The sequence below is a fragment of the Dermacentor andersoni genome, chromosome 9 (assembly GCF_023375885.2).
Source record: "Dermacentor andersoni chromosome 9, qqDerAnde1_hic_scaffold, whole genome shotgun sequence".
NCBI classification, from domain to species: Eukaryota; Metazoa; Arthropoda; class Arachnida; order Ixodida; family Ixodidae; genus Dermacentor; species Dermacentor andersoni.
In genome coordinates, this window is record NC_092822.1 from 80,163,787 (window position 1) to 80,191,746 (window position 27,960).

At 45.3% G+C, this 27,960-nt stretch overlaps 1 long non-coding RNA gene across 1 annotated transcript in view; it reads right to left on the reverse strand.

Annotated features, from left to right (window-relative positions):
* Positions 1 to 27,747, reverse strand: part of LOC140213222 (uncharacterized) — a 49,481-nt gene extending 21,734 nt beyond the window's left edge. Inside the window, exons 1-7 of the long non-coding RNA XR_011890166.1 lie at positions 26,931 to 27,747; positions 10,706 to 10,773; positions 8,409 to 8,441; positions 7,392 to 7,421; positions 6,464 to 6,493; positions 5,107 to 5,145; positions 102 to 134 (exon numbers count right to left, since the gene is read on the reverse strand). This is a non-coding gene — a long non-coding RNA (uncharacterized lncRNA). The remainder of the gene's footprint in view (positions 1 to 101; positions 135 to 5,106; positions 5,146 to 6,463; positions 6,494 to 7,391; positions 7,422 to 8,408; positions 8,442 to 10,705; positions 10,774 to 26,930) is intronic.
* Between the last annotated feature and the right edge of the window lie 213 nt (positions 27,748 to 27,960).

The window sequence follows — 27,960 nt, forward strand, 5'->3', positions numbered from 1 at the left end:
TTTGCCAAATATGAGTCAAGCTATTCAAACTTAATAAACCTCAGTAAAGGGTGCAGTTTACTGATAGACTTGACGTTGTCTCTTCTTAACCTCACACTCACCTGCTGCTGGCTGTGCTGGCTGCCCATCGGGAGCTGCAACATAGACCAGATTAAGGCAAATAAGGATCAAGCCAACGGTTTCATTAGATGCCCCAATGTTTGTTCTCGTGTTTGGATGCTCGGAAAACAGCAAGGCTGCTCAGCCTGTGGCATATTGTAGGGCACCTCTACATTAGTCAAGCTGGTTGTCCAACACGGTCCATCGCGTCATCAGCGGCCCTGGCACAAAACCTGAAAGATTTGTTATGACGCACGTTCTGGTTACGCATCTCAGCAATGGTTGCTTCGGTGTGACGCAGTCGCTGACGAAACATTATTGGATGATCATGCCGGCCAGTTGGCTGCCCGTTGTGACTACCGCTACGCTTCAGCCAATTGGCAAAGTACTGACTGCTTAAGTCTCATTCAGTGTGTAGCGGCATTTTATAGCAACCAATGTGATGTCAGTCGTGCGATTTTTGTCTTTGTTTTTCACCATACATCGTTTCTTAGCTGCTATACGAAAGTGCATAGGCGACTGGCATTCGCAAGCTAAGGATTAACCGAGCTTCCTGTTCCACCCACAAACGGACGCGTGGTTAATCTAGTATCGTATGGAAAAATTAAGGTTTTGGTTTCTCAGACTGAGTGGTCAGGTCAAATCAAAGATTTTAGATAGCATCCTCATTTCGCTCGACCGGTGGGCAGCCCTTTATACATTCTGGTCAAGAAGCGACTGTTATCCAACAAGCAGCCCACCTTGCCAGGATATTTAAAATATGGAAGACTCTGTCCTTGAATGTCTTAGCGGTGCTGTATAGACGCTTTCAGCGAAGCATTGTGCTCTAGCAGAACGAAGTGCCGCTGTCTGCGGCGCCTGGTGACCTCAGGTGAGAGCACCCGAATGCTAAACCAGTACAGCTTCTGCCCTGTTACTGTGTGTCCAGCGATCGTAAGTGCAACTTGGTGATCCCTGATACACTGTGCCATTGATTGCTACAAAGTGGGGAACAGTAGAGGAAAGGCGTGTGCGTGTGCAGTAGTTGGCTTCAAAAGAAGGTTACTGGCATATTAAGGTACAAAATTAACTATTTGTGACGGAGCTCACGGACCTCCGCTACACAAGGTCCGCCTGCGTTGCCGACCCTTCGCGATGGACAGCTGTCATCGGTCATCGCTCAGCTGTCAACAGTGTCCGCGGTCATCGAGTGTGATTTGTTTCTGTTTGCTTTCGCGCCCTGACACCATCCTTATTAATTCAGTTAGTAAGCGAACGTTTCCAAGTTCGTACGGCTGATAAAGCTACTGTCCTTAGTTCGTATAGCTGTCTGCTAATTTGCTATAAGAATCGGTGCTTCGCCTTTAGGGCAAAACTGCGACTTTTTGTGATAATCTACAAAGTAAGCACTGACTAGCCGTAATACGTCTTTGCTATAAGTTATTGCAAAGTACAGACGATCCATGTTCAGAGCGTTGTGCGCGGCAACGACGAATCTACTGCAACTGAGCACATCCGCGAGCGATTAGGTCGAATACAAACGATCAGATGGTGACCGCAGCGAGGATCTTTACTGAGTCAGAAACATGGTGAGCCACTGCTTCAAAGGAATTGGCAAATAAAGAACAGCGAGAACAAACGGCGTTGATACTAACTTAATTTAGAAGCGCAATGTTTCGACAACGTGGAATATATTTATGACACCAATCTAGTACAAGCATCGTATGCGCTGCTAGCACCGTTAGGACAAGCTCACATGTCCCCTGAAGCTGTGGCCGAATCCACCCAGTCACCATCCACAATAGTTCGCTTTTAAATCAACATGCAAAACCATGTTCAGTCATTGAAGACTGTGCTTTTCTGCAGAGCATTATAGAGGGACTTCATAATTTTCAGTACTTTATTGTCTTAGCTTCAAAACAAAGTAAATAACATCGCTTTTTCCCAACGCGAAGGTATTCGCGGCTCTCATATTTTTGAACAGGGATTCTGCTTTCATCCAGATAGCCAGTTGACATGGGCGCTTGTATCTGACCGATCAAAAAAGGATGAGAAATATAAGATTCAAAAATAAGATTTTGGTCAATGCACCAAATGGTGTCAGCTTCTAAATCGACAAGTGCATGATCACAGCTTTCGAAATGGGCGTAGAATGGCCATACTGCAGAAGGCCTTCACGTGAGCTTCATTTTCAGTTGGTACAACACTCTTGATCAGTTACTTCACTACGCCTTCGCCCTATATATATTATTCACGATCTGTACGGCCCAGACTTCACTTGATTTTTCTATCGCATTTGTCAAGAACCATTAGGCCTCACCCCCTTCACTCACTTCTGGCGCTCCACTTCGGATTTTAATTTACGTTTTTACGCTTTCTTCTCGACAAAGTGTCAAGTTTACCAACTCAGGGCATTTCAATAACCTAGAAAATCAATGTATGTGAACCTCGCCACTGAGCTGACTGAATATAATTTTTTCGGCCGGCAACCCTGTGCCTCTTGTGAATTTAGTGCTGGAATCGGAGGTTAAAGTGTCCGGGCACTATCAAATGCTTTGCAGAGGTTCTATCTTGCCCGCGCGATTATAATTACTTCCGCCACCGCGAGGATAGATCATCTTGCGATAACGCTCCTCAGACGGAAATCGCTTACAGGCACCGTGGACAAGATGATGGCAGGAAACTTTCAAGAGAACAAATGCGCAGTTGTCGGTGAAGTCGTCCTAATAAGGCTGTCGCACCAGGAAGACGAGGACTCGAGGAAACGTAAAATGGAAGCCTCGCGTGCTGAACTAATAACTTATCTGCACACAAAAGCCGATATCTTGTTCCTGCATGTGTCAATTGATCACGCTATTATCAGCAATAAAACTCAGTTCTTAGTTCAGCGCTCATGGCGTCCCTCTTGCGTTTTCTTCTGTACTCGTCTTCCCTGCGCTGCTGACTTGTGGTATGTCGAACCAACTCACTCATCAATTCGTTGTCATAATAAGAAGACGGAAAACTGGAGTACCGTCGACTTCCGTTAATTCGACCCTTGTGGGACTAAAAGATTCGGTCGAAATAAACGAAAGGCTGAATGAAAAAAAAAATGGTGGCGAAACAACCAAGTTTAGATCCATTTTAATCTTTGAAGTATATTGAAGTATCCTTGAAGTATCTTGTAATGTAGGTTTGCTTCTTACTCTGGAAGCGTGACTCCGTCAGCATACGGCTAAAAGCGCCCAGAGTCGCTGGCGGGCTTCAATTAACTGAAGCAGCACGCTATCACATTTGGGCTGAACGAGATTTCCTTTTATAGCAACGTTGCTTTCATGCTAAAACTTTCCAGTGTGTTCGAATTAAGAAAAAAGTCGGATTAACTGAGGTCAAACAAACGGGAATTAACTGTACTCCTGTCAAAGTGCTAGAGTAAACCTCGTCTACCACGTGTCCCAGCTTACGTTAGCCGAGCTGTTCAATGAAAAAGAAAAAAAAAAGATTGAAAAAAAAATGGTGCGAGGTACAATGACAAAAGCTATGGTGTTCTGTTGTCACAGGTCTGACGACCGAATTCCGTAGGCCTTAAAATCTTATACCTGGCACCGTGTTTTTGCACTTCTTTTTTTTTTTTTTGAAGACCTTGGTTAACATTAGCTGGGACAATCTGTATGTAGCTAAAGCAGATGTAGCGATCTCTTCAATTGTCTATACTACCATGACCGTTTCGTTCCATTTCATGAGACTCCTTGTCGTAAAGCATTACTTGTATACATAGGTTTTGTTGTTGTTGTTGTTGTTGTTGTTCATGACCCTCAAGTAGCCAGATAATCACTCTAACGCACTGCTCATCTTAAATGGCGCACCTCTGCGCTGCCTATACACCAGGTGACCAATTCATTGCGTTTCGAAACTATTTCTTTCTTTAGTACACGTGCTGCAAGAATGCAATGATTTCGATTGCGATGTTAGCGCCCAAAATTTCTTGGTTGAGAACTGCAGCAGAACACCGTCTGCCCGCCATTTCTGTGCCCACTCCTCAGTAATGCCCTACAGTCACGAGACCCTTCAGCACGCCTGCATGTGTACGTGCATGTGTCTACGATGGAGATCTGTAAAAGATGTTTGATTTATTTTCTCGTGAACTGCTGACCAGAGGTAACATCAAGCGGCCAGTTTAGCTCTGGGTTATCTTGATCATGATTGCTACAGTGTTCTACAAGAGTCACGGTTCTGAAAGCAGCATGCACTCGCCGCTCACTCTGGTATTTCATTTTCTTAAGAGCGTCGCAATTTCACAGCAGCAATTTCGGGCAACACCATAACACCTACGTTGTCGAGAGCCTCACGCTCGTAAGCAAGCGGCGTAGAGTACGAGATGGCTTGTCAAGTAACTGGCGCTATTCGGAGAACAGATGAGCACACAAAAATGGCCGGCAACCCGTCTAAAATATCCTGTCAAAGCGCCGCAGATGTTGCTGCCTTTCAGTGTTCTTCTCTCGCGCACAATGTTTTGGTTGTTGCAAACCTAGTTTTAAACGTTTGGGGGGCGCTTAAGCTTCGCCTGTAAGAGTGGAACGCGATAGCATTCAGAGATCCCCAATGGCTTGTCACGCCTCCCGGCAACAGCAGCTCTCTTGCGGATGCGTGGAGGCGAGCGCCATCTGGGTGTGCGTTGTTGCAAGGAACCGAGTGGGCCACGCCGATCTATGAATGGTAGAAACGCTGGAAAAAGGTGGTTGCGCTCAAGTTTCCGTGTAACAGAATTATGTTTTCTGGTATATTCAAATTACACTCCGACGCTATCATGTCTGTAGGTAGTGTTTAGGTCGTGCTTTGCGATCTTTCTGACGCATGTTACTTTGATGACTTCAATTAGTTGAACGCACGCTCCCGTGACACATATTGATATCTTCTTACACATACTCATGCACCCAGCTTCTACATGACTTTAGTAAATCGCATGCGGGCAATAGTGGCGGAATTCCGCAAACATTTCAATCAAAACACGATAGGAGGTTGATGTTAGTCGAGGCTTGCTACACTTACCAGCAGGGCGCAAGGGTGCCACCGGCGGTTGCGGCATTCCTAAAACGTCAGTAAAACACTGTAACATGCGCTTTCTAGCCAGGCGTCCTCTCAGAATTTGCGGCACTGTCGATATCTGATCCAGAAAAATCTACACGATGACACTTTTTTTTTTACACAAGGGAACGGACAACGCTTTTATGGCGGCATTATTCTGTTGGTCATACCATACATTATATCGGCGGTATTCGATCGCCTAACGTTAGTTTAATTCTAAATCACTTTAACGACCTTTACGTCGCATGTCAATTTACATTATCCGGAACAGACAGCAAAGTGAGTAAGAAATCTTACGAGTATTGAGAACACTATTTATTTTTGTACGCGAACAAAGAAGACAGACAAGCACTTGTTTTCGTTGGCACCAGCAAGCCGCGTGCTCAGAAATAATGCAGGTTTCATTTGATTACGGAGTAGTCTACGGTGGGTAATTTCAAATGGCGCGGAAAAACACGAAACAACGGAAAAAAGTTTCCCACACAAAAAACTCGCTTTTTCGTAAAGCCATGGCCACATTTTGCTGCGTGCAAACACTGCACAGCTACCGCCAGAAGAACGACGACAACGAAAGAACCGGGCAAGTTAATTTAACCAGATTGAATATGAACATTGTCTCCGTGCATTAAAGTTTTCTATGAAAATCAAGTTTACTGTTTCAGAGTGATACGGACGAAGCATTCATGGGTACATCTGCCACTCCTTGTATGTGAAAGGCTTCAGCAACTTGCCTCGTGAACTGGTGTCGGCGCTTTACTGAAGTATCTTTGAAAATTTTCCTGTCTGATATTTCGCGTTTGTTACGCCATCTACAATTTCATTTCGCCCACTTTGCCGCCACGTGCTCAGCGGGCGAAAATAGCGATAAAATTACTCAGTACATGTTATATTGATAACTTGCAGTTGTATATAGTGTGCTGCAGTAAATGAAGGCATACACACTGTGCACCAAGCTCTGTGTTCTAAGGACGTTAGGGAAAGTGAATGAAACTATTTTAAAGACTATTAAAAGATGGTTACAATACGGCTGGCACAAAAGTAGAGAAAGCATCGAGTGAGCGAAAATTTTTATCGTTTGTTATAGTACGAACTAGAGAGCCTTATGCCATTCGAAGACCATCCCTCACTCAGGTGATACGAACAGTCGGCTACTAACCACCAACTGAAAGCGCGCGTCCAAGGTTTCACAGTTCGTAAGTAACTATTGAGGACCACTTGGGCAACCTTCATGCTTTATCAGAGGACATGGAGATCTCCGTTGTAGGACGGCAACTTAGCAAGACCCGCCGACACTGCAATTTCGAAGAAAGTGAGCACTCACTTGGTCCCGTTGCCGCTTTCATGGTGGTTGCTGTGCGAAAGGGAAACGTAATAAACAAATGAGGCACTGTCTTTTGGCCATAGCACTGGCGAAGCAGCTCTAGCACGCATCTTGTATATAGCCCGGCCGTCCTAATTTCCCCATATATAAGCATAACTTCAGGCAAGTGCGGTAGAACTCTTTAGTGTGCAACTAAGCAACGTAACAGAGCTAGACTCCAGTGGCAGTTTCTTTAACTGAATTACCGCAAACGGAAGACCTTTATTAGACACTTGTTCCTTCGTTTGTCGGAGAGCATTTGAAAGCCGCATCGCGCGCCATGAATTTATCCGCGATGTTTTAGCGACACTTATTGCTGCATTTCGGCATACGTTTTGCTTCGCACGAGTGTACACCCAAAGATAGTTTTGCGAAGCTATTAACTTTGCTCATGGTACATTTTCCAATGAAAAAGGTGATTTCTCTGATTAAGTGTTATCTCTTCCCATTCGGCAAAGCTATGGCCGCGGCGTCGACGTTAAAATGATCCGATTAAAACTGGATGAACATCGGTTCCATTTCATGTAGGATAACATAATTTCATAACTTTTCTGTAACGTCAACCCATGGCTAAGCGAAGGAGCGACTCATTAACGAGTACAATTGGTCCGTTTTCGATTATATAAGTTCTGTTAGCGATAATGCCTTTAGCCAAGTAACTTATTAAGAGTTTCAATAGAGAGAGTACTGCAGCGTTTACAACGAACTGGTATCCGATACAAAAACAGCCATTTTTAAATCTGGTATTTGTTATAAGCACATACTCGTTATGCGCTTTTATCGACGATAATAATTTTTTTTCTATACTTCATTTCACACAAGATTTTATTGCATCCGCGTTCGTCATATCGAATTTCGAATTACCAAAAGATGTCAAAGTGCTACTTACCTGTGGGTGACGCAGGCTGGGCCTCAGCGCCTGCGGAACATTAATTGAAGCATCATCATCATCATCATCAGCCTGGTTACGCCCACTGCAGGGCAAAGGCCTCTCCCATACTTCTCCAACTGCCCCCGTCAATTGAAGCATAAGAGCCGCCGAAAATGTACAATTTCAAGCACGACGTTCTACGTGGCAGTTGCACATAATCGTCTCCATCATTGCAAGGTAATTTATTCGGACTGTAGGGTTTACCCGCACGCGTTTCTCGAGCATTAGGTGCGCTGCGGTACTTAATTTGCATTGTAATCACGGGCGGTTCATATGCGATGTAAACCCGGCTGAGTGGAAGCGGGTTATATGAAAAGCTAGAGGGTTTCTAGCCAACAGGAGGTCCCAGGTGAAGCCAATAGAAGTGAAATGGAGTCAATGGTCACTAGTCGCGGAACGAAATGCGAATTGTGCTAGATATGTTAGGGCAGAAGCTCCTGAAAAAGCTACAGAGAGAACCTTTGTGAAGTTTTTGTAGGCAAATAAATGAAGCACAAGCAAGAGAAAGTCGGATACTACGGGTGCTACACTGAACACTTACTACAGCCCCTTAAACGGCCATAGAAATGCTCTTGCGTTTTTTTTTTTCCTTTTATTTGCGATAATATGGCTTCGCGAAGTATCAACGGTGTACGTATGGAAACTGTTCGCCTTGTAAATGATGGCAGGCCGTCATTTTGTAATGCATACCATGTGACCAACTGCGCACGGCGCGCAATCGAATCGCATGATTATCTCGAACAATTTCCTTATTTTTGTTCATTTCCCTCTCTAATTCTTCGCGGTGATAGAAACGTCTTGTTGGAGTGATAACGATGGAGTGTCAAAAATTATAAAACATTAGAGTGAAGGCTGGCTTCTAAGTATGATGAAAGATATTAAGTTAAATTAATGCCCATAGAAGACCGGCAGTAATGGCATTAATAATGTAACTAGAAAAAGAAGAGAAGATGAAGTGTCATGTGACGAGCTCACCTGTGGCGGAGGGTGCTGTCGGTCGGGACATATCTGGAAGGCAAGAACCAATATGAGAGCAAAGCCGGTATCCTGTTTAAAAACCAAGAAAAATTAATGCGCGTTTCTTGGGTAAGAAATATCCTGTCTTCAATGCTCCGGAAAGCGGTACTTGTTTGTGGGCAATCTTGTCACGGTCAGGTTGCCGTAGTAATATTTAGCGTCCTTTTATTGATCTGGAGCGCTATGACGTAAATTTATTCCAGTCTCGTGGCGTCACACTTACGTAACCGCTGACGCAAGCAAGGGCGATGTTCCGGCGGCACGACCAAGCTCTCCTCGTTTGTAGGAGGGGATCATTACCTGGTTTCAAAGCGAACAGCATTGCCTAACGCGACACGTTTTTCTTATCTAACTAGTTCACAACAGGCGAGGAACCCGCCGTGTTTGCTTAATGGCTATGGTGCTGGGCTGCTAAGCACGAGATCGCGGAATCAAATCCAGGCAACGGCGGCCGCATTCCGATGGGGGTGAAAACACCCGTGCACTTAGATTTAAGTGCACGTCAAAGAACCACAGGTGTTCTAAATTTCAGGAGTCCCCCACTAAGGCGTGCCTCATAATCAGATAGTGGTTTTGGGACGTAAAACCCCTTATTTTTTTTTAAGAAGCGAGGAGAGCGCAGAAGAGAAGAGGTTATTCATGGGGCCGAGCTGGCGCAGTGAAAGTAGATAACCGGGTGTAGAGTGTGGCGCCGGCGTCTCCGATTGGTCCGCTTCCCCTTTCTTAGTTTCCGATTTAACTACCGGAACCCGCCGTTGACCATTGCGGAGGCGTGCTAAGGAGCGTAAGCCTGTAGCCACAAGGCATGCTTCGTCGAGAAAATTTGTCAGAGCGACGTTATATACGTGGTCCGAAAGGCTCGGCAACGTTGCAGCGCTACGCAAAATATTTTTTTATGCGCAAGGAGGCCAATTCTCGCGGGCAGCTTCAAGTACACAGCGTCGGAACGATCAGTGAATAGTCATCTTGTATTCGCAAAAATGGCAGTCTCAGCTATTCCAGGGAACGCTGACTTTTTTTTTTCGGCATAATAATGCTCCTTTAGTGAGCACGGGTCGCTTTGACGTGGTGTGTGTCCATGGCTTTGTGACGTCGTGCGACAGACAGCCGAACCAGACGTTGCTCGAAAACATTTTCGCTCATCGCGGAAGGCTAATGGGGACCAAGGCGCAGAATTGGAAAGGACAGTTTTACTTTTGTTCTGCCTCATTGTTAATTCCTAATGAGTGTGTAGACATCATCTTCGTGGTTTTCGTGATGCATCGTGACTGACTGGCGAAGTGGACGTCACCCCAAATATGTTTGACCAATCGCGAAGGGCTAAGGCAGAAAATGGAATAGAAATGTATTGGAAATGTTTTGCGAAATGGCAACCCTGCACCGTTGCCATTGGACCTAGCAAAGTGTACGGTGACGTAGCCATCGCTAGTTCAGTCATAAGCTGCTCAAGTAGGCGTCCGCAGGAAGTACTAATACGTTCAACTGAAATTCATCGTTGCGCGGCTTGCATATACATATTCATTCGTAATCTTGTTTCTCACTTCGCGTTTTACCAGCTACACATTGGAAGTCGGCTAGGAAGCGAGCGATAAAAAGCTGACATCGTGGTATATTAACGCAACTTGTATAGGAGCTTCAAAGCAGCCACAAAGCAAAAGCGTTGACAATTAATGATCACAAAGTACCGGCCCCTAGTACTTCCTACGAAAGTTGTGAGAAGTCGCCGATACAACTTCGATGTGTGTACTGTATCATTTGCTCAGATCTGCACATATGTGCGAAGGTATTTTTTTTTTCTTGTCGCACTTGCTGTTTGTTCTCGTCTAATCGCTTAAGGAGAACGAAATATTAATTTCGTTAGTGCTCCTTTGCTAGCGCTCCTTAGTGCATGAATGAACGGACTGTTTTGCCTGGAAGAAGGCGCCAGCCAGGGTCGCCGCGAACGTGTACAGTTCTCTAGTACCTAGACTGATGCCGCTGTTGAAATGTTTGTTTCAACTTCTGTGGTAGTGTCGTCTGCTAAACGGGGCGGCGGATGGAAGTCGATGGAAGAAACGGTGCTCAGGAGTCAGCTTGTGCCACGGAGCATGCAGTTCATGCACTCGAGGCAGAAAATAAATCTGCAGGCGAGCTGACGCACTGCCACTGTTTTTTCAAGGCTTGTTCATCGGCGACGACGAAGTCTGCTCTTTCGTCTGAAAAGGCTCTCTGCCTTTACACCACAGGTAAATATTAAGCAGTACGGGCAGGCTTACTTTCTTAGGTGGAGAGACCGACGGGTTTTGCTAGAAGAAATGGCGTAGCCCTTGCAACCTGTGAAAAGCTGAAACACAAAAGGAATGAATCCGTCGTTATGCATATACATTTATGAGCGCTTAAGTAGGTAAATGTTTGTACAACTCGTGGAAAAACCTTGTTGGGCTATGTTATTTCCGGACCAAACTAGGGGCGCTATGACGCAAAGCTATTCCGAACTGTTTATGTTTCATTTCTGCAATCAGACCTCCATTATTGGCAAAAGAAAAAAAATTGCGCCACCCCCGCTTTGGCTGCCTATCGTGAGACGGTGCGAAAGCTCCCCATATGATATCACGTGTAGACACTGATTCTACATGCTTAGACCGAACAACAGAACATTTATTTTTGATTTGACCCCTTTCTCATCGTTAGGCTTTCGCGATTGATCAAGTTGTTTACGGGCTGGGCCCACTTCGCCTTTCTGTCATGCGACGTCACGAAAACTCACCACGTTAATTGAAGTCACCTGCACGCATTGAAGGTGCATTAGTAGGCCGAACAAAAGTGTATTTTTTTTAATCTGAATGGCTGGAGACTGCCCCGTTATGAAAAGAATAGAGGATATCAACCCACCGATTGATCTGTCGCTGGTTAAGCATAAAATAAAAAGAACAATTTACTCTTAAAATGTAACAAACCGTGTTATACGGCTGCTCATATACGTTGTATTAAATCTTTCTTTCTTCTTTTGGGTTTATTTATATTTGTACCTCGTCTCAGCAGTCTTACGCGCATGCTAGCGCGACTAGCGCGAGTGCATAGCCAAGCATAAACGGACCAATGACACATGATTCGCGGGGCTGCATGTAGTCTCATCTACAGATCTGGTATGAAGCTCAAAAGACGCCGCAAAAAGTTCACACAAAGAATATTTTCAAGTGATCATTAAAGAAAAAAATAAACAAAACGAAGAACGTTCCCCAGGCAGGACATCGAGCACACGCTCTTTTGGATCAGACCGGCATGTGTCTAAACTACTGAACCACAAAAGGCGCGGCGCGGTCCATTGCGATGGCCGTGCTTCCACAGTGTTGTGCGCCAAGTGCGCCAAGTGCAAAGCCGAAAGTGTAAGAACAGTTCGCGTCCTTTATTTCCACATCTGTAAGCGTTTTTTCAATGGCGCTGAGGCTTCTACTAGTTAGCGCTTATCTATATAGCAGGTATAGCTATGGATATGCACATGTCGTCATTTATATTGCACCATTATGGATATTAAACAAGCCTCCTGTCGCGCTCGCGTATTTCTTTAAACGTCATTGAGCGTTTCCGTCGTTTCAAGGCGGAAGCTACCACGATGGGCGAGCAGAGATGAGCGCATACTCTTCCTGAGCCCCGCAGACTGAAGCCAGTGGCGTGGCGAGCCGCTCATTTCGTGGGCATAAGCTATAGGCCTTCATGCCGCAATACTCAGAATATGTTTTTAGAATACTGCCGCGATAACACCTCCGAAAAGGGGGCCAATGGATCGGAAGTGCAACCCGCTTGGCCAGGAGCGTCAAGGCTTGGCGCCGCCACGTGGGGCATTGACGTAGAATTCGTCGAATGGAAAGGATTATGCAGAATGTCAAAGTTTCTCTAGAACGCGTAGAAATAGTTCTATAAGAGTACTTGGGCGACGAGCAGTGATGGTTGCGCTGCTCTTCGCAAGTTCGCTTCTTTCAGAAGGTTTCTTTTTAACAGCGAAGCTGTATGTGGGGGGGGGGGGGGGGGGGGGGGGGGCTAGCCGATTCGTCCGGCCGTCGCCTGTACGCCAAAAGCCTGTTTCACATGATGCGATTTTCGTCGCACCGGAAGTGCGATTTCCGTCGTTTGCGATGAAAATCGCAGTCGCAGTGCCGACCCCCCGATTTTCGGCTGCGACCAACCGGTTGGTCGCACAGTCGCACCATCGCACCGATCGCTGCGATTTTCCGTCGAAATTGCGCGGAGAGCTGTCAACGGAGTTATTTCGCCGGTTTGTATTGGAAAATGGCGTCCCGCAAGACAAGTGCAATGCGCGGAGACGTGGATCGCCGAATTCGGTACGTACGCGAAGGGAGAATAAAAAACTTGTACCGCAGATTGCATTCTCCGATTTCTATGCGTTTTTGACTCGCTACACAGCAAGCGAAGTGCATTTTCACGTTTGCTTCGTACGCCTTTGCGAGTTGTCAGTGCTAGGAGGTGTTCGATCCCCAGCAGACGACGAGGTCGTCATAATTTGCTTGCATGCAAAAATCGTGCTTACGGAGCAGCTTGAATTATTTCAACCTCGGCAAGGGCAAATGACAAGACAGCAAAGTACCCGAAGTTTCAACGTTGCGCTGAGCGCGGTACCATTCAGTTGCATTTTCTTGTCGGTTTTCAAGCATGAATTTCCCGATGCATCTTGAAAGCTTATCTTGCCTCTTATTAAATTTGACAGAGCGAATGTGTAGGCTATCGTAATGAATTTGCTACGATAGCATTAAATCCGTGGCTTGAATAAAACCTTACATGCACGTTAAGTTGCACCTCTTCTCGGGATAATTTTTTTTTCTTGCACAGAAACCAATAAACATCGACTATGTTGCGGGCTTTGTATCCTTACTGCATCTGTATGAACACTTGCTCTGCAAGGTAATTAACTGTACAGTTAGTAGATTAAGTATATTGCTTGCTATAGTGGCACAGTGACAACGTACCCTCCTGCACAATTATGTAGAACTCGTGCAACGATGCGAAAAGCAGGCAAACGGCCGGTTCTTGAGGGGATAAATCAGTATAACGCGAAACGCTGAAGAAAAGTAAATCAAAACTGTGCAGTGAAGTCAGCCAGTACAAGCAGTTCTTGCACATTCACAGCTGATCAAGTGTGCAGAAACATTCATGCCTTACATGTTTCTAGTAAGTTTCTAATAAGTTTGTGGCCACATGTATTAGTGTGTAAACCCATATATCTTTATAAGTAATGAAATACCTTGCTACTTGCAAGAACATATATCACCCGAGGATTTTAGAACAAATTTCTGCATTTCAACTATACACAATATGTGGTTTATTCAATAAAAGACCACAAACTGGGCTTTTTTGCAATGACAAACTTATTCCAAACTTTGCTTACATACAGGCAAGAAAAAAAATTATAGACAGAAATATTGTTCTTCAATTTGTTCACCTGCCACTGTGGCTATAGCATTCTGCTGCTAACACAAGGCAAGGGGTTGATTTGCCAGCCATGGGAGTCATAGGTGAAAAAAAAAGCTCTTGCACTTAGATTTAGTTCATCACCTTTTATTGAACCCTTACACTTCAAAATACTATTGCATAGGGGGGCATGCTTATGCAAAATCTAAAACCAACAGAAAGCAAAGGGCAGAATTGTAAAACAACCATCTTTCATGATAATTCGAGTGTGTAAATATTCATTGCATCAATATATATTGTTCAGCAGCACTGCACAAATAAGCATGATCAGGTATAGCAAGTACTCGGTCAGGAAGCTGGTTCTACAGATGTATAAATGTCAAGGCATGAATGCTCATACTACGGCGCACACATAGCACAAAGAAAACCTTTTTCAAGAGTTGTCCCTTCTGGCAGATATGAGTGGGCCATAAGCAGCAGAAACTTTATTGCAGGACATTGTGTAATACCGCTTATGAAAGAATGAAGAGAGTGAAGAGGCTTTTAACAGCAGTACCTCATGGTACTCTAATAAGAGGAACTATGAGCAAAAACATTTCTGGTAGAGCACTTAAACAGGAACTTTCTGAAAGACCAGGTGAGAGTTGGAGGTACACTTGGCCCACACACACCAACAACACGGGCATACTACAAGCAACACTACAGCCTACGGTCTATGGGAAAGTTATCTTATACAGAAATCAAGAATGATGCCACGAGCCCTCGACAACACTGCAGACTTTCTTGGCCAGTCTGGCCTCTTGCTTTCTGATAAGTCAGCTCATATCGACGTCGGAAAAAAAGAAAGACTAGAATCAAGAACTACCACAGATTGCGCATTGTGATCCACATAGCTGGACAAATATGCCCGCAAGTCAACATCCACAAATCCTCAGCTAGTGTAAGCCCATGGCGGCAGAGCCAGCATGTGGGTGAAACAATTATGCAATGCCTGGACGCAACTTCCACACCTGGTGAAAAGAATAATCTCGAAATAATGGGGGTGGACGAGTGGATACTATAGAAAATCGCAGATGCTGTGCTTGTGTCCAAGGTATGGTACGGTATGAATTACCAGCAGCACACAAAAAAGACAACTCATCGAATACAGGCATCGGGTAGTAATAACAGGTCTTTCCAACTTTACCATGCTTGAAGACCTCTATGAGAAAGTGCTAACGAACAAGCACCTAGACAGAGTAGAGTTGCAGCCTGCAGCACAAATTCTTTGTCTCAAGAGCTCAGAACCTCGTCCCAAGATACTATGCCAGCTAGCATATGAGATGCAGACGACTACCCCTCCCTTCAGAAACACAACCTCAGGAGTACCTGAACTTGAAACACAACAGGCCCATACTGTGGAATATGGGGGCAAACAATTAGGCCAGGAGACTATATGCAACTGCCAAACACACAGAGGAGGTTGCTAATCATGAAGATGCAAGCAAACATAAGGCACATATGGCATGGCAATAGCAGTGTAACAGTAGTATGACACTACATAGAACTAAACCCCATATAAGTGAGTACCATTCCAGGTCATCCTACACCTAGAAAAGCTGAACTGAAAGCAATCAAAGCAGCACTTGTAGTGCAAATTACACCCTGCACAACACCCTGCATGGATTCACCAGAAACTGTCTGGGCCTGCCCATCACACAAGCGGGCTTATAAGCCCGACATAATAACTGAAAACTAGATGAGTTTGTGTGTATTCCTTATTAACTAAAGTGCAACAGATAGACAACACACAAGAACGAAGTGCTCTGGGTGTTCACTTCGTTCTTGTCCACCGTATTTCTGTTGCACTATAGTTAATGAATTCATAAGGCTGCACAGGAGAAGAATGATACCTCTGCCCAAGGGCCCGATCTCACATCCAAATCCACGCGTGTGCACACACACACACACACACACAAATGTTGCAAGAGTGCATAGCATGAAGCAGTATCAACAGGATGACACTAGATATGGATGAGGACTAACTTTCAACTGAGGTTCATTTATAAAAATGTGGCGAGTTATATAAATTACCAGAAAAAATAGGACGATGAGCAAAACGAGAACAAGGTGAAAGCAGGAGCCAACGTTTCGACAAGTGGAGTTGTCTTCTTCAAGGTCCACTTGTGGAAACGTTGGCTCCTACTTTCACCTTGTTCTCATGTTGCTCATCCTCTTGAATTTCCGTCTCCTGCCTTCCCCGAGTTTTCCCCAGAAAAAGAAAGACATCTTTGAAGGATAGATAAAAATTGGTGCTTGATGCAGCCAAACATAAATAAAAATGCTACAGAAAGAAAATAGAGAAAAATTCCAAGTGCAGGAAAAAATCATTACAATTACCAATCCTGCATGCCAGCACCTTTCGAGAAATACTGTTGTTATTTCAATAGACAGACTGACAGCTTGCTGATGCAAGCACATTCTTCCAGTTCCATGCCATTGGGAAAAAAATCAGTTTCCTGGAAGGTAGCCACATGCACACTTGGTGATCGCAATGTTTTTTTTTCCCTGGACTTGTATATATATATATATTCTCCCTTTCCTGCTTTTATGTTTCGTTTCATCAAGCACTAGTCTTTATCAGGTTTTATTGCTGTACTACTTTGTGGTAACCTTTATAGATCACTGCATTTTCACAACAAACCTTTTAATTAGAAGTTAGCGTACCCTGTTCTTACTGCTTCACACTGTACATTCTTGCTACATTGGCCAAATAAAAAATTTTATAAGGTATCACGAGGGCCATTAAAGTGACTTGTTGCAGTCTATAAAAAAAAACAAATAGCCTGGCTGCAAATGGCGCCAGAAAACACATAGGACAAACAGGAAAACCGAGATGATCTAACAACCAAAAGTTTAATGTACACATTGAGTAAATACTCGCTGACAAGCAATAGACTGAACATACACAAAAAGAAAAAGCAAGAATTCATGTGCGTTTCCTGACAGGAAATGCATCCATTTCTAACGGAGGCCGTGCTCACAAGATTAACCCAGCATTTTTAGATCTACAGCTTCCGTAATTTCTCTAGGCAGCCGATCTGCACAGAATGCTAGCTTCTTCCTCTGCAATGCACGCTCAGATGTGGAGAGTGCATTGTAAAGGAAGAAGCTAGCATTCTGTGGAGATCGGCTGCCCAGAGAAATCATGGAAGCTGTAGATGCAAGGACACTGGGAGAATCTTGTGTCAGTATGGCCGCTGTTACACTTTCAGAGATGGATGCGTTTCCTGTTGGGATCTGTATGGACACGCATCAGATCTTGCTTCTGCTTTTTGTGTAAATTCGATGTATTGCTTGTCAACCAGCATTTACTTGGCATGTTCACTAAACTTTCATTTGTTAATACACCTCATGATTGTCTTGGTCTCTAGCAGAAAGGTGTTCATTCTTTTTACAGTGAAGCTGTATATGCCTAGGCGAAACACTCATGGTCCGATCCCAAAAACCCTATTGTAGGGGTATGAGCCATTGTTTAAGGGGGTGTTAGTCATTGTATTCGCCTTGCATGATGGACAGAGAAATTTCTTCTTGGGTAGACATAGCAATGCTTATGCATTTCAAACATACATTTATATGCGTATTATTGCAGGGAAGGGACACAGAGGGGGATGGGGTTAAGACAAGATCATGATGTCATTATTATCTCGCAGCAAAGGTGTGGTGGGCCATTGGCTAGACCGATAGTGACGTCGTTTCTCTCTAGCAGCAGAGCGCGCGTGCAGCAGTCTCTCTCCGACTTCCCAATAGGTTCAAAAATGTGTCCCTGTATTTAATTAAATGAAATGTGCAGCCCCGGTGTGTCACTTGGTAACTACAGTGCATAACTGAGTCATAAACATTATGATTTACGCATTACAAAACACAAGTGCGTAACATAATTCAGAAAGACTTTGATGGACCCGCTGGATTAACACAATGAACCACTCATTGCACTTTCCATGATGGTGATCTTGCAAAGTGCGATGTGTGGCATTCCAAATAAACAATGTGATAAACCCAAGCCAAACATGTGCATAACCTCATTAACAAACATAGACATAACCAATAATATAGAAAGACGTGAATAAACCATTGGAATTAACCCAGTGATAAACACCGGGGCCGCACATTACAGCTTCGCTGATTTACCATCTGTACAGGGTGCATGGGCAGTAACTTTTTCTGTTATTGTTTGTTAAGTATTGTATAATGTTGTGCCAGTAAACCACGTTGGGCTAGTTGGTGTAATGTATTGGTACTGCTTTTTTTGCTGGCTTCTTTCTTAATGTGCCCTTCTTCCTTTTGTAACAACTTTTTTATTCCCTCTTGCATAATACTCCAACCTTGCAGCCTGCGAGGTACGTAAATAAATAAGTACATAAGCACGTCATTCATTCATCTGCATACACCTCGCACCATTTCTTGCTCAACAAACGTCACTGTGTTGATGTCTCGCAGCGTGCATCTACGTTAACTGCCATTTGCGTTTCGGTACAGTTTGTGAACAGTGTAATGCATAAAGATTACATGACATTAAGGTTGTGACCTATGCGGTGCATAAGCAAACCTTGCAAAAGATCACATGTTGGATTGTTGAAAATAAGACAAATTGTATATATTGCAGTTACTTTAACAGATTTAATTGACCACTTGACAAAAGCTTCACTTCGCATAGATTTCAACACGTACACTGAATCTGCAGTTTTTTTTTTTTTTTTTTTTGCTTATTAATGTAGTCCTTACTGCATGGCCACATAGTAGATTTGAAAACAAAGTTAAATAAATTTGTTTTTTTGCAATATAACAATGTGTAGATCACTGCGATTGTAACACCAGAACTTGATACAAACATGCACAGTATAGGATGCAGACAAATGCTCAGGACAAACTCCAGAATGTTTGCATCCTGATACTTATGAAAGTGAACGGTTTCATTCCATGGCTGTCAATGAGAGGGAGAGAGAAAACTTAATTGTGTTCGTGGAACAAAAACGCATGGATAAGCTTAGACATATAGTTATTGCTTAACACTTTCGAAATGAATAATTATAGCTTGCTATCGACATTTAAGCAGCCTTTCGACAGCAAGAAAAGGAATCAGTTTTTCCAGCTCTGAACATTGAACTGCAGGAAATGCTAGCAGGCATAAAATTCTGCCAATATAATCTGTTTAGGAATGCCAAATTGGAATAAACATTGAGACTTGCATTTGTACTTTCTCTTGCTGAGCAATCTAGTTTGAAATGACTCCCATAAGCATGTCGTAACAATGTTGATATAATACAGGTTAAATGCATGACTAGCTTAAGAAATCTGGATGATTGCTATAAAAACAGTGAAGAAACTATAATATCTAATAACATTAATAATATAATAATAATATTTATTTCCACAAAACAGGCTAACCGTGAGCGGCGTGCGAGGCTGAGCACAAAGCTGAAAAATTCTACGGCAAGTGCGCCTGCCGTGGGCCTACGATCCTGCATTATGAATAGCGCGTATTGATACGGTCTTCTTGTTAGAAGTTCCGAGTATACCACCAGTGCGAGACACGGGACAAAAAAGTGGACGAGAAGCGTGTCTTTTAGAATGCTATGTTACAACGTACAGGTTTCTACAAAAGTGACGGTAACTGGTCGAAACATTTGATGCGTCGGCTTTTGCGCCTTTAGAAATATTTAGAGAGGGCTCCCACATATATATTCGCAGCGCAAGCACGGCGATGGACGAACCAGGCTAGCGCTAAGGTTGAATTTCACAACACAATTTTCGTTCCACGTCGTAATCACACAGATCGTTTGAGGCTTCGTTCACGGGCACACGCGGACGTTCGGGTTGGTGCTTCTTGTTGCATTTGGCGTAAGAATACGGCTAGGAGCAGGCACCACATATGCGTAATGACGGGCAATATACACGCATCATTTCTCCAGAAGCTGACGCCGAGCACGGGTAGCGCGAGGATCTTGTTGGGCTGACCCGACAACTTCGTGGCAGCCGAATTTCGAATACTGCATATGCGGTGAGGGTAGCTATATGAATTTGTCGATAGGTCATCTTGTAGATTGTTGTAGCGCAGGCAGAACGAAACGGTCATAGAAGGTAGATAAGACAACACACAGCGCTGAACAATGGAATAAAGAATCGCTGAACCGCTGAACCACCTGCGAACAGCTGTTTACGTGCGCGATGTCGCACTGAACTACAGAAACCGCCGTCGCGCACTCCACGACAAATCTTAACTAACGTTTTTAAATTAGTAAACGTACATATTATTTGCTTCCAATCAAGATAAGTCAATAATATTATAGTGTAAACGTTTTATTCACCACAATAAAAGAATTATGCAGCGTGTGCCACGAAACCTGGCAGTAAGCAACCCTGGGCGTCGCAACGGTCGCATTGTTAAAATCGCAATCATGTAAAATGAGCCCTCTAAAAATCGCATTGCGACGCGTGCGACAGTACCGATTTTCGTCATTGCAGTCGCAGCATGTGAAACAGCCTAAAGACGCCTCCGGCGCAAGCCCACGTACATGCGCGAAAAAAAAAAAAAAGAGGGAGGCACGCGATTGGCTGCGCCAGTAGTGACGTCGTTGCTCTCCGTCGTAGTCGAGCACGCGCAGCAGTTTCTCTCCGGCTCCGAAATGGGTTAGCCACGTGTCATACGCACTCCTGAGGAGCGGGCAGCTTTCGGTTAGCAACGCCGCGAGCATAACCGGGAATGAGCTCCTCTACGCCGTGCCGATGCTGCAGCCCGGGCACAAGAACTAGCTCGTGCAGCCGAGCGCAAGCAAAAACTGCGTACTGAGGATCCGGCAGTCTACCAAGCCATTGTTTAATGAACCATCGGGATTAACCCAGTGATAAACACTGGGGCCGCACGTTTTAGCTTCACTGGTTAACCATCTGTACGGAGTGCTTGTGTGGTGATTTTTTTCTCGATGGCAAGGCTTTTTACTATGCCTGGCACAAATAGCTGTGTATGAACGGTAACAACGAGCGTGCGAAGGTTACTTGATGCAGTTTTTTTTTCTTCTAGTCGTTCACTCATAAACTACTTGCGTTGTAACACTATGCATATACGTATAATGTTCTGTCACATTTTTGGAAGGACACAGGCGAGCGCGTGGCAGATAGCGTCGGCGGCTATATGTTAAGCCGCGGCGCGAAAAGACGACAATACACAAGGAGACATGATCATCATTCCTTTTTCTGCTTGCAACCCATCACGAGCTGCTCAAAAAATCCTAATACTGCGTCTGGCATGCACATCCGGTTACATGCGAATTTGACATCGGCGCAAGGTAGCTTTCGCACCTGCGGAAGCTATCAGAGTGAATGCTGGGTATGACAAGTAACATCGTCACCCTGTCAGATTATTTCGTTCTTCTCCATTGGCGAGCAATATAAGCTCGGAAGTAAGGAAGCCTGCAACAGGGGGTGCAAGCATGCAGCAGACGAAGCGTCGCCGTGCTCTTCCTTTCTTTTTTGCATTTTCCCGCGTCACTACGGTATATGCGGCTGACTGGCTATTTACCATGTGACTTTGTGTTTCACCTTGATAAATATGTTTATAGTACGTTGTGGACACCTCAGCCACTCGTGCCGCCAGAATGGGCACTACTTCTGCCGTGGTGCAGTCCTAGTTATGCAAAACTACCAGTCAATCTCCTATCACATATATCGATAGCTTTATGACAGTACGAATGATAGTGTGGGAATTTTCGAATGCTCTTATTAGCAGAAACATTGCGATAGCCATCACCAGCAACGCTCAGTTCATGCGATTTAGTACAGAATCTGCACACGCGACACCGCATGCATGGTAGACTAAGGGCTTCTTTCATCTACGCAACGATACCAAAGTAAGCTATATGGTTATACGGGTAGCACGGTTGCAAAGGATATAAGCGATAATGCTTTAGCATGTTTTGTTACATCGGTTTCAGCAAGCGACTCTTTGAGCCTTTTTAAGGAAGTTTCGCGTAAAAAAAATGCGTTTAAATTTAGGCGCTGTTCGGCGGAATCGAACGCTGACACATGCGTTCCAGAAGCATGGCATACAGAAGCGTCAGCGTGCTGCGCAACAAACATTTTTTTATTATGATTATTGTTGACTGCGACATGACCGCGGGGAGGGTGAGATTATTTACCAGCGCTCGCATGCACCGGTGCACCGCGCATCTAGGCGGCCACGTGCGGACTTCGCGAGATCACCGCTATATGGCGCAGCGCATCAGGAAGAAATAAAAACTGCAGGGAAGAAATTGATACGACCGGATCCGTTACAGGCTTAGGCAGCTGTACAAGACAGGTAAGTAAGTGTTGAGGAAGAGAAAGAAAAGATTAAGAAGATGTATATGCACACAAAAGAACCCCCCCCCCAACCCCCTATTTCCTTTGTGTACCGAATGAAAAGCATGTATAGCATACCTGATTAACTCAAGCAGGATAGGTGACTATTTGCCACCGCCCCGTTTAAAAGGCATTATCAGAAGAGGACAGGTCGTCGTGGCGTACGTTTCACAGAACTTACGGCCCCGAAACCACGGCCGTTTCATCGAAGCGCATAATGAAGATCGAAAATTCGTGGGGCCGCAACATTCATTTCGGGAGGGATTACGAGCGAAGCTGTTTAGGCTGCATATAGGGGCTGCATACATTGGATGCGTCCATTGTGAAATCATATATATATATTTTTTTCATTTTCATGCGATACCACACTACGCCGACACAAACGCCACCACGGTCACCGCACCTCCCATAAATCTGCCGCAACCGCTGCCGCATCCCCGCCGGCTGCTCCGACGCGCGGGACGTAATAACCACGGAAGCGCAGATCACGTGCGCAGGCGCCGTCGCCAAACTCCTTTTCCTCCCTCTCCGTCTACATGTCTCCATTCCTGTTCAGGTGTCGTGATTCGGACGTAAGCCGCCCAGGGTACCTCTCCTGGGAGCGCATGCGGGGATGCATACGGGGGCTAGAGGTAAACAGTATCGCTCTAATGAATCATCATCATCATCATCGAAACGCGAGAGAGAAGACCAGCTGCAATACAGGCCTCATACCTGATGCATTTCGGAGGTGGCAGGACGGCGTGTCACTCAACTCGTTAATGCATTACCGTCGACATTCATTGTGAGATGGGTTAATTATGTCAAATACTTTTTTCTCTCTCTTGGGCCCCTTTTCCCTGTGTAGGGCAGCAAACTACACGCGCATCATGTTGACCTCACTGCATTTCCTTCTTTCTCTCTCTATGTCTCTCTCTCTCTCTCTCTCTCTCTCGTGGTCAGGCGTTGCTACACCTTTTAGTGTCTCCAATCTCCTTATGTTCAACTGTTTCCCACGTCCGTGGTAGGACTTTGCTTGGCTCAAAAAGAACAGGTACTTTTGCCTTTGGAACTACATTAAGGTTGCTGTTAAGAGGTCTTTCACGTTATCGAAAATTAAAGCTTTGCTTTCATTTAAGTTCAGTTCTACACCACACATTCGTTCGCATTCGTACCCGCGGTGGTTGCTTAGTGGCTTTGGCATTACGCTGCTAAACACCGAGCCGCGAGATCAGTTCCCGGCCACGGCGGTCGATGAGGGCGAAGTGCAAAGCCGCTCATGTGCCCGGCATTGCGAGCACGTCAAAGGACGCCTGGTGGTCAAAATTAATCTGTAGTCCCCCCTCTCTCATCTACGGCGTCATAACGAGGTCGTGATTTTGGCACGTAAAACTCTAGAATCTAGTTTCAAATTTTGTATTCGATATACATTGCGATACATAACTATAGCTTGATTCATTTCTTATCAAAATGGGACATCGTCTCTGTAGTCTGCGATCTCAGCCGAGTTCGTCGTGCCCTGATTCCGTCACTGCTATTAAATTGATGTTCGCAGTTGCTATTCTTGCTCAATACTTTCCTTCAAAACCAACAAGGCTGCTCTAGCTTTTGCTAAAGTATTTGTGTAAGTCTTTCCATGTGAGGACGCTAACAGTAGACAAAACTAAACCATCGATTAACAACTTTACCGCCGCATATACACTCTTTAAGTTAACGCCTCTCGGTCGTTAAAAATAAGATGCTTAATGAGTGATCTTGTGTTAAGAACTAGGAGATGGTGCACGTTGTCGCGGAGACTCGAAACTTGCGCAGACGAATGGAGACTGCGGTGCCGTGGTGATCGCACTCTCGAGTCTCAGCGAATTGTATTTTTGCGCGCAAGCGTAGGTAGGTGCTCGTCTGTGAAATCGGCGAAATTATGTTTGTCCCTGCGAGCGAAGCAAGAGCCGGAGAAGGAAGGCGACAGTCTGCGACAATCTCCTCCGTCTGCGCGTCGCGTGGCTATACGGCTTTCGGAAGTGTCTCTTGCTTCCCCGTTTGCGGGGCGCGTTCCTCAGTGTCATTTGTCGCCTCTGACAGTGCTTGCGCCTGGCTTTCCCTCTCCTGCCTCTGCTCTTGCCCTATACATCCCCTTACTGGGCGATACACCGTTGCGGTGACACGATTGACAGTTATAGCGTTTCGTCCCCTTACTTCTGGTACTTCCCACCCCAAGCTTGTGCGGCCACATTCAGGCCTGTCTGTGAGTGAATGATGAGTGAATGATTGTGTGACCTCTGCTCAACGTCGCTGTTCTCCACCCGTTTCGTGATCCCACCTCAGAAGAAACATTGAATAGTAATTGCTAATCCCCCCCCCCCCCCCTCTCCGCGGCGGTGACCCGCTATATAATGACGGGATGGCACGTCGCCGGAGCGTCGGCTCGATAGCGGCTGATCGCGGTGTGTGCTGCCCAATCCGAAACGCAGAACCGCCTCCGTTCGGCACTGCGTGTTCTGTATGCGGTTGCCTGTTGTGAAAATGAGGCAGCAGCTGCGCTCAAAGATCGCATTACCAAGAAGCGCTATCGTCGGCCAATTTTTGTACACCTCCGTTGTTTCTTGTTTCCTTAATTCCATTAATCTTCCAATCAACTCTTACTAATCGTTATTGCAGACATGGCGCTTGTCACCGCCGCTAGGGAGCGCCATCTGGAGGTATGTCAAGGAACCGGGCGCGCCGCTCCGTGGCCCTCGAGAAACTCACGCGCCGGCGTGCGCAAATGGCGGACGCCGTGGACGGTCTTTGAGTGGGGGAAACGCTGGGAAAGAGTGTTTCTTTAGTTTTCGCGTAACAGAATTACGTTTTCTCGTATAGTCAAATTAGAATCCGACGCTATCATGTATGTAGGTTGTGTGTAAGTCGTACTTCACGGTTTTTCAACGTACTTTAGCTTGAGAAATTCAATTAGATCAGTAGCTTCCTTGCTCCACATGGAGGGCCTGGGTATTGGTGATTCGAAAATCTTTTTTTTGTGAGACTACGTCCGACGCCGCATTTTCTGTGACACGGGTCTCATAACGCTATCACTTTAATATGCGCTTTCCCTGTGGCCTGTCGAGGCGTCACACCGTCGAGATCCGTGTAGCGACCGCGTTCGCCCCGTTTCCCTTCGTGTTTCAAGGCCGCGGTCCTCGCTGTACATGTTCGCGGCGTCCGTACTCGAGCGCGTAACCCGCGTTTACGGAGCGAAACGTCCCTGTAATTGTTTATCGCCGATTACAAGGTTGCAAACTAGATCCTGTAACTTTATTTTTAAGCTTCCTCTTTCTAAGCATCTTCTCGCAAAATTTGCTGTAACGAAAAACCCACTTTTTTTAAGCCTTACAGTGACGCTCACTTCGCGAACACGGGTTACGCGCAATCGTATGGACGCCGCCGACATGCACAGCAAGCACCGTAGCGTCGAAGCACAAACGGAAAGGCTACAAACGCGGTAGCGGAGCCGCGTTGATCTAGAGGTTGCAACGCCCGGCGCGCCCCAGGGAAAGCGCGTGCTTCTGCGCGTGCAGACAGACGTCAGGGACATGGACGTCGAGCACCGCGGCATCGAAGCACCAACGGAAAGGGCGCGAATGCGGCGATTCTCTTCACTTCTGGTCTCGTTCCTCCTCCCGTGCTCGCTTCCCCCGCGGCGACAAACGTAATCGCGCCGATTTGACAGACAGGGACATCTACGCTTGCGCGTAAGAAGGATGGGACAGTTCTATTTGTTGCGACAAAATAATACATCTAAAGAGGAGAAATTAATGTATTTTACCCCGTTTTGACAAATAATGTATCTCAAGAGCAAAGATTAACGCATTTTGCCCCGTTTTGCTATGTGACACTAAGTTGTGCGTAGGGCTTTAAAAAACTCACGTATGCATTGTGGGAATATTACTTAAGCTATAGACTCATGTATGAAATGTTGCCGCTTTAGGGGCTTTAACAAATGCACTTGACAAAAGTGCGATATATGCCTTTCTCAGTAAGCACTTTACGGCGTAAATTGCGATTTAATAATTGCAGCGGGCGAGTTGGCAAGGCGCATCCATTTGAAACGAATTATGAGTGATCGACTTGCAAGCAGAAAGTAGAATCGAGCTCAATGATGCCCGTGCAGTTCTCATGCCTATTTAGTGCGGGGTCCAACGTTTCAAATCGGTTATGACTTACGCCGCATAGGAGAAGGCCCTGGACACATTTTTGTCCGCCTGGGCTTCGTCAACGCGCACCCAAAGCAACGGTTCGCGAACGGTTTTTTTTTTTTTTTTTTTTTGCATTCGGCAGCCGTCAAAATTCGCTCCCCACGGCAGGGAGTCGAAACCGTGTGCTCGAGCTTAGCAGTGCAAGGCCAAAACTAGTGAACCACTCCGGCGGGTCTGTCATAAAAATATGACAATACATGTCCTCGATAACGCGTGTCACACACCGGCAAATGCGGCATTCCCAGGTGACATTTCAAGCCAGAATTCAACGGGTCAAGCTCACGAGCTTGCGTGGCTACCCTGACGCCACCCCCCAACCTCCAATGCGTGGAAATTTCACTCGAAAATCAGTTACGAAGCCCCTTAACCTGACGCAGTTCATCGTCGGCCTACACGCTGCTGTCCGCTGGCGGACATTCTTCTCGCGTGTATGCAAAGATACTAGGCTCGTCAGCGAAGCACTGAAATATAATACAGTGTTCAGCCAGCTTACCCATGTCAAGGGCTCGTCTTTTTCCTCGTTTCCACACGGCGATTTCTCGGCGCCATAATGTAGACTTATATGTGAGAGCTTGTGAGATAGTGGCCCATACCCACGTTAGGGTATTGACCACGAACCGCCTAGCACCATATACAACATGAGATTTGCAATAGAAATAAACTTAAGTCGGGGATAGACAGATCGGGATTGAGCAGAGGTAGGGGGAATTAATAAAATGAAGGAATAAAGAGAAAAATATATCACATGAAAAAAAAAATCGAAATCACTTTGGTACAGAGAAAAGGAAACATTATGGTCAGAAATTAAAGAATAAGTCGCATGGAAGGTGTATCAGAGCGTCTTCGACATCCTTGCAAACCTTTCCGTTACTGGGCTCAAGGTATATTTTTTTCTTTTACTACAAAAGTAACAAAATCCGAACGTATAGGTCTCTTTATTGCCAGTTATCTAGCAATCTCAAACACACTACAGAGGCAAGAATTATGAAAAAAAAAACAATAAAGAAGACATTGAAATTTCACTAGACAAACAACTAAGGTCCCGAACACACAGAAAGTGTCGCGTCACTAGAGAGTCATTAGCACTGGTAGGATAACTCGTACCCGTAATATCATGCATCACACAGGAGAGGTATATCATACTCAAATACTTTCATGTACATATCTCACCATGCGTCGCCACCTGTACAAGTGGCGAAATTGCCGCCTGGCCGCATCAAGAAGGTCCTCTCTTCTCAGATCAGTCGGCTCTCTTGTACATTTTACTCCGTCCGGGGTGTAAAACCGAAATCTTTTCGGATTCAGCTCGGGTACTGGTTCACGTTTTTCGGTTCGGTTATATTTCGGCTCGGGAGCAAAATTAACGATTCAAACCGGCTTGGAGCTTCCTGAACCGGTTCACTCGGGTTCAACGGGGTTCGAAGAAGAAAAAAGAAACATTCGCATACTTAGGGTTGAAAAACGCGCGATGCCTTTAGAGAAACGTAGTTTGCTTAGCTGCCAGCTGTGTAAGACCGTCTTGT